The sequence below is a fragment of the Azolla caroliniana genome, unplaced genomic scaffold, assembly GCF_043228905.1.
Source record: "Azolla caroliniana isolate FFs.n. ecotype wild unplaced genomic scaffold, voAzoCaro1.0.p SCAF_116, whole genome shotgun sequence".
Taxonomy (NCBI): domain Eukaryota; kingdom Viridiplantae; phylum Streptophyta; class Polypodiopsida; order Salviniales; family Salviniaceae; genus Azolla; species Azolla caroliniana.
This window is the reverse complement of record NW_028230551.1, coordinates 7,874-15,746: the sequence shown is the minus strand read 5'-3', so window position 1 is coordinate 15,746 and position 7,873 is coordinate 7,874.

The window sequence follows — 7,873 nt, the reverse complement described above, 5'->3', positions numbered from 1 at the left end:
CCGGAGTCGGGACGGAGCTTCTGGTTCCGGTCCAGGGGAGTAGAGATAGGTCGGCATTCCGTCATGCCAAACTTGTACAACATTTTCAACACATAGTGCCTTTGTGAGAGCAATATGCCGTCGGGGGTTCGGATCACCTCGATCCTAAGAAAATAATGAAGGTCCCTCAGGTCCTTCATCTCAAACGCATCTGATAACTGAGACTTGACTCGGCTGATTTCATCGAGTCCGGGTTCGGTGATGACCAGATCATCAACATACAACAAGATGCAAACCGGACCATCCGGACCTTGCCGGATGAACAACGAAGAGTCGGACTTGGAGGCCGCAAACCCCATCTTACGCAACTTGTGCGTGATCTTCGCATTCCAAGCTCGGGGGGCTTGCTTCAAGCCATAAAGTGACTTCTTCAGCTGGCATACCGCCGACTTGTTCATCTCCATCTGGAAACCGGGGGGTTGTATCATAAAGACCTCTTCTTCAAGATCTCCTTGAAGAAATGCATTCTTCACATCCATCGGGTGAAGATGCCAACCCCTTGCCGCAACAACTGCCAGCACCACACAAACCGTCGTCATCTTCGCTACTGGAGCGAAGGTCTCATCATAGTCGATTCCGTGGGTCTGTGCGTATCCCTTTGCCACTAACCGGGCCTTGTACCGGTTAACTGAACCGTCGGCGTTGTATTTTACCTTGTACACCCACTTGCATCCGATCAGTTTACTATGACGGGGAAGGTCAACCAGGTATCGTTGGCATCAAGTGCCCGCATCTCTTCTTCCATAGCGGCACGCCAATGTGCGTCCTTTGCCACTTCTGCGTAGCTCTCCAGCGCACGCACTTCCGCCACCTTGGTCATGTACGCATAGTGATGCGTCATGTACTCATTGTACCCGTACCGCTTAACAGGTTCCTTCTGGTGGGTTGACCGGCGTAACCCAATGTTACTCGGTTCGGTCTTCGGTGCCGAAGAACCGTCATGTTCCTTTCCGGAGTCGGATCCGCTCCGATCCAACTCATCATTACCAGTTTCATAATCTTGCATCTTCTTCTTCCCCTTCTCTTTGCGTGTGAACCATCTCCTCGGTTCCTTGCGCGGGGAGAGCACGGTAGAGTCTTCACTACTCGCTGGTTCCTCATTCGACTGGTCAGATTGACCCACTCTCTCGTTCGGCCCACTCAACCGAAACGATTCCAGACTCTCTTCTTGAGTCCCGGATTCATCATCTTCTAACTGGGCCGGTTCAGGCTCACTAGCCTCATCCTCCGCATACCACGATGCCGTCTCATCAAACTCAACATCGCGGCTAACTCGGACCTGCTTCATCCAGGGGTTATAACACTTATACCCCTTTTGCTCATGTGAGTAGCCGACGAGGATGCACTTCTCCAATTTTGCATCCAGCTTCCTCTGCTTCTCATGCGGCACGTACACATATGCTATACTGCCGAAAATCCGAAGGTGTCTCAAATTTGGCTTGCGTCCGAAATACAGCTCATGCGCAAACACCTTGTCACCGATCTGGTTTTGGATGTAGACGGTCGTCCGGACCACCTCCGCCCAGTAGAAATGGGGCATGCTCTTCTCTTCCAGCATTGCCCTTGCCGTGTTGACAAGCGACCGGTTCTTCCTTTCGGCCACACCGTTTTGCTCCGATGTGTATCTGCAGTTGAACTCTCTCCGAATTCCTGTTTGCTGCAGATAATTGTTGAATTGGCCGGAAAAGTATTCTTTTCTGCCATCTGACCGCAGGCACTTGATCTTCCTCTCTGATTCCGGTTCCACCATGCTCTGGAGGTTCCGGAAACAGTCAAAGACTTCGCTCTTCCGCTCAATGAGATAGATCCATGTGTGTCGACTATAGTCATCGATGAAGGAGACGAAGTATCGACTCCCGCCAAGACTCACGTTCTGTGCCGGGCTCCATACATCCGAATGAATAAGATCGAGTTTGTTAGGGCTAGGGTTTTGTTCGGTGGGGAATGGAAGCCGGTGTTGCTTCCCGAGTTGGCAACCTTCACATACTTGGGCCTTCTGGCCACTAAACTTCGGCAAACCGAAAACAACTTGTTTCGTTTGCAAGTATTGAAGCCGCTGGTAATTGATGTGGCCAATCCGGTTGTGCCACAGGTTGATGTCCGATTCGACCTTCTGTCCTTTGGCGAACAAAGCAGTGCCGACGTCATTGGTGTCGAGGATGAACATCCTCCCATCTCTGCACCCTTGCGCGATAATCTAGCCCTCCTCCTCAATGAAGCACCCGAGGTGCGAACCGCACCTGCATTCCCTGGTTGACGATCTATCCGACCGACACCAGGTTCTTCGTGATAGTCGGAACGTGTAATACGTTCATCAGCTTCCCCGCTGTCCAACGTGGCTCAGGGGAAGTTATCCGACATGCACGATTCTGTGAGGAGTGTCGTCTCCGGTTTCGACAACTCCCGGTTGTTCCGATTTCTCCAAGCAGGAGAACCACTCTTTGTGGTTCGTCATGTGACTTGATGCACCGGAATCAACGTACCACACTTCCTCCGATTTGGAAGTGGTCTTCTTCATCGAGTTAGCCTCGTGTTTCATCACCAAGGCTGGCCCCTTACCGGTCTTCCCGGTTCCGGAACCTTTCGATCCTTGCGCGTAGTGCGAGCTTTACCGGTTCTCCCGACCGGTTTTGCCGGATCCAGATCTGTCCGAATCGGCGCGCTTCTTCCAACACTCGCTTTCTCTGTGGCCCTTTTTGCCACAGTACCAGCATTCCGTGGCGGATTTGTCTTGCCAGCCTCCAGCTCCACCTCGACTCCGCCTGCTTGTGGAAGTCCTGGAACTGCTGTCGGCACGGTCTCTGTGTCGTCGGTCTTGCCCTTGCCGGCCGCCTCCATTGTGTGCCGACCCGCCTTGTCCACCACGCCCACGGGGCCGATCCGCCTCCGTGTACAACATCCGGCTGTCGGTGGGTGCACTTGTTGACGCACCGGCGTGGTTCTCCTCTACAAGGAGCATCGACTGTAAGTCGAAAAATGATGGCGTATTCTCCCTCGTACATACTGCTATTCGGAAAGCTCGAAACTTAGACGCCAGGCCCCCAAGACAAACCTGTACCATCTCATCTTCCTCTACCGTGACGTTGATAGAGGCAAGCGAGTCATAGATCTCTTTGATTCGGGCCGTGTAATCAACCACCGACATGTCCTTCTGTCGGACATTGCTCAACTCCTGTCAGAGTTGCAGCTTCCGGACTGTAGTGCTTGCGGCGAACACCTTCTTCAGGTTTCCCCAAGCCTCTTTTGGCATCTTGGCATCTCAGACGTGGCTCAGCAGCTGGTCTCCGACATTGGACGCAAAGCAGTACATCACTCTGCTTGCTAATTGTTCCCACACCGGGAAGTCCTTGTGTGCCGCATCAAGTGCTGTGTCGTTAGCTCCGTCAACATAGCTCTAGTAGCCATGCCCAAGCAAGTACTGGTGCACCTTGTATGACCAAGATGCGTAGTTAGATCTGTCGAGCTTCTCCACAGGAAGCGAGCTAGCCATTCCTCTATCCATTCAAAGGTTAGGTTTTCTTCTTGCGAAAGCGTATGTCGCTGTAGAGGTTCTCGACCCTCGTGCTCTAAAACAAATAGCGTGCGGAAGCAATAGAAAACAGAAAACAGAAAACAGAAAACAGGTTTAATGGAGAGCTTAATAGTATGCGGGAGAGACAGAGAGCGTAGAGAGAGAATCACTATTCAAAAAACTATATCAACACTCTGTACATAGTATGTGTTCAGCGAACACTTTTATACAAGTCCATACGGACTGACAGAAGTACGGTGTACTTCAATCCTCACTCGAGCATCTGACACTAACTACAAGAGTAATAACTCCCTAGTAGTCTAGCTGCTTCCGGTTATTGATGGATCCAGCTAACCGGCTCCCCAGCTCACCGACTCTTTGCTCACTGGCTCACCGATCCGTCTCGCTCACTGGCTCAGGCTTATTCAGCCGATCCGGCTCCAATTCAGCTTGCCGCTCAACAGTTCGTCGTGTCCTGAGCTGTGTTCCTATCTCCGTTCTAATCCTGTTATGTGTGCGTATCCGTGCGTGTGTGCCCACGAGCTCGTCGTTGCTATCAGGCTACCAGTTCGGAGCAATATTTGTCTCTGAGCCCGAGTGCTCGCCGTTCGACATTCGGGAATTGATCTGGACTGGATACGTGTTTGGAAACCGATCTGACCTAGTTATCCAAAAACCGATCCGGATAACCTTCCCTCTATCACCGGCTCCTTGGTCTGAGACCCCGATGGTCCCGCCTCGTTTCAACACGTATGCACGGATTTCCGTGACAACGGTGTAGCTCATGTTCCCTTATTTTCTTAATTGTTTCTACTAGGGATCGAGAACGGCTCGGCTCAAGCCTAAACCGTTTAGCTAAAGCGGCTTAATGGCTCGGCTTGGCTAAACGGTTTGAGCTCGGTTCGGCTTGGCTTGAGCCTTGCCAAACCGGCTCAAACCGGTTAAGCCGTTTATGTGATTGGTTAGTTAGGTTATAGAAAAACCTAAAAGTTAGAAATTAGTTAGAAACTTGAGAGAGATAAGTTGACTCATGGAGAGGAAGCCATAGCCATAGGCAACGACTATTGAATCAGAGACTACACAAACGTATGAGAGGGAGGGAGGGAGCATGTATACTACATAGTGGATGACGACGAGCAGGACTGCCTGTAGTCTAGACGCCTTTATGCAATTAGTGACATTGTTTTAATCACTGATTCACTGATCCTCTTCGGCACTCCCAAACTTTAGGTTCTTTGATGATGGTCGTTGATCTCTTCCCGTGATGATCTTCTTTGATAATAGCCACTGATATTTTCCCCCAATTTATCTGGCTAAAAATTGAGTCTATGTGGCATGCCCATAACATGCCAAGCTTAGTTTCTAGCAATTATCCCACCCAAATTGCTTCTCAAAGCAGACACCCTCTTCTTCTTCTTCTTCTTCTTCTTCTTCTTCTTCTTCTTCTTTAATACAATCATTTTCCTTACCTTTTATGGCTTCATTTTCCTCACCTAACATATTGTATTGATTTGTGGGAGGAGGAGAGTAAGAGAGAGAGGTTCATAGAGACAAGGCCGAGTGAAGAAAGCTCGGATTAAGCTGGCTATGGGGGCAAGGCCTAGGGAAAGCCATGTCCATGTGCTAGCAAGCAAGGTGTCTTGTAGAAGCAGGAAAAATTGGCATGCATGTCTCCATAGCCATCATATATTTGTATTTGAGATGGAGATGGTGGTAGTGGTGCTGATGATGATGTTGTTTGAGGTTAAGGGGAAGAAAAATAATGGTGAGGTTCCCAAACCAATTCAATAATAGGTTCTTACGATGGTTCCAAAACCGGGTTAGGCCGAACCAGTTTAGGGATTGGTTTGGTTTGGTTCAAGTTTGAGAACCCCAAAATGGTTTAGGCTTAACCAGTTTGGTTTGGGAGTGGTTCTAGTGGGGTGATCCATTCATACCGAGTGTAAATTTGCCATATTTCTTGGCATATTACTTTATTACGGTCCTCATGAGAGATTAAAGTGTTATTAATCGCGTGGTTGTACCTAAGGGGAGGTAAGTTAGTAATGTCTAGACCGTTTGCAAGAAGCCAACTCACCATCATGCCATATCATGAGCTAGTATAGCCAGACTCATATTTTGATCAAGATGCCTCAAAAGCTTGATGAGATATCCTATCATGTGGTTGGCTATGTATCTTGTGAATAAAGACTACAAGTTGAACGAGTGCTTCTACTAACATCGGGGGTAAAGTGAACTCAGCTCTAATAACGTCATGTGGCATTGTCGATTTGCTTCGGAGTTGGTGTGATAGCATCATCACCAATGGTCTCTCCAATTGCATCCACATGAAAGATGGTAGCTATGGAGCCCAAACTATAGATGCATACATGAGGGAGGGGGTCACTAATGAGTTGAAGAGTCACCCCTTAGTCCGTGGCTCTTGAAAGTATGCTTATTGGCATCATCTCTCTAACAGTGAGATGGATGCATGTCCTCTCGTAAGTCTATCCTTCGCTGCCTGTGTCATCGAAAAATTACCTTAGCAGCCATTGAAAGTGACTTCGAGATATACATATGATCCAACTAGCTCAACTGGGCTATGGGAGATGGTTAGGTGACACTTAGTTATAACTTGAGCCAATGTGTGGAAGATAAGAACTTTAGTTTTCCCTAGGTTCACTACCAATCCTCGTTGTGTGCAAAAGTCAATATGTGCATGAGGTAGCATTGATGTGACTATGTATCTAACGATAGTACAATCAAAATTCTTCCCTAGATTACGAGATGTACAGTTAATGTAGATGAAGTAGCATCTATGTTACTTTGGATAAGAACATTGCTAGAAGTTTGTGGTTGTGATGTGCTATTAATGTTATGCTTATCTAATAAATGCTTGGCGATAGAACCTGTAGATGTAGAGCTTGCCCACAACAAGTGACAATAGGCACATCGACGCTTATATGCATCTCCGTCCTTAATGGAGATAATGTGTTGCCTTGTTTTGCCTCTAGGGGCTGATATTGATGTTGCCTCTTCCATATAAATGTATGTACCTATAACCAAACTAAAATAAAATATAGGTTATAAAAGATATTGTTTTGCCTCTAGGGGTTGATATTGATGTCGCCTCTTCCATACCAATGTATGTACCTATAAAATTTTGGTTATAAACAATAATGAATTCTTTTGAAATGTACCTATAACCAAAATAAAATGGTTGGAAAGCTTACAAAATTCATCTACAAGAACATACCTACATGCATCTACATTTTGGTCATGTAGGAAGTTCCTACATCACCAAAATGAAAAGTATAGTATATCTGAGGTACCTTATTACATTACCCACAATTTGATAATCAATTACTTCCAAATAATATGAAAATGGGAGAGAGCATTATACAAATTTTAGGACAATAAAGTACCAATTTGTAGCTCATGAGTCATACTATCTTCTAACTATGATCGGCCTTCGAAGGTCATTTTCAATATTCATTTACTTCTTTTCATTTGATCATATGGTTCTTAGGGCGTGTATGTGTTAATTAAGTTGGTCAGCAAAAGAGATAATGGTGTGTGTGTGTGTGTGTGTGTGTGACAATAAAATGTTGTTATATCAATAAGTTAACTTAAAATCCATTATGGATTATTAGTTTTACTTGGTTACATATGAATATGGCAAGCTCATATTGCTAGTAAAAACCTACCTTTATGTAGATGATTGTTAGTTCTTCCTTTGTGTTAAAAGCTCATCCTATCTTTTCCAACCATATAAATGTCCTACTCTAATCATGACTTATTACATTGTGGGTAGTGTATGTCATATGAGGTAAAGTAATTGACTATATCATATATGTGCATAATTGCATTGCGAATCTTACTTGAAAAGTTGGAGGATGGAGGTACGCACTTTGTAGGCTTAGGACTGCACGACGCATGTAGGTAGCAACAATAGGTCGTCGTCTTCCACTTTCTACTATGCAGCAGACCTCTCTCTCTCTTTTCGTAAATAATGGCTTTCATTACGAAAGAACAAAACACCACCATGACTAACTTACTACAAAGTATAGAACCCCTTCTATCAAGGGATCTAAAGAATACTACGACACCAAACTCAATGCCACCCTACACACCAATTCAAATGGCGAGTATGATGATATGTGACCTTGCAGAGTTCTCTCTCTTCCTGGTTGAGATTTCATGAGTTCTCTAGCACTATCAATTGCCACAAAAGAAGTCCTTTTAACTTTAGAACATATTTTCTCACCCCAACTTGCGAATAAAAAATGAAGGCATTACGCATATTCTAATTGAACCATAGCCCCCAATACCTCAAGAACTCAA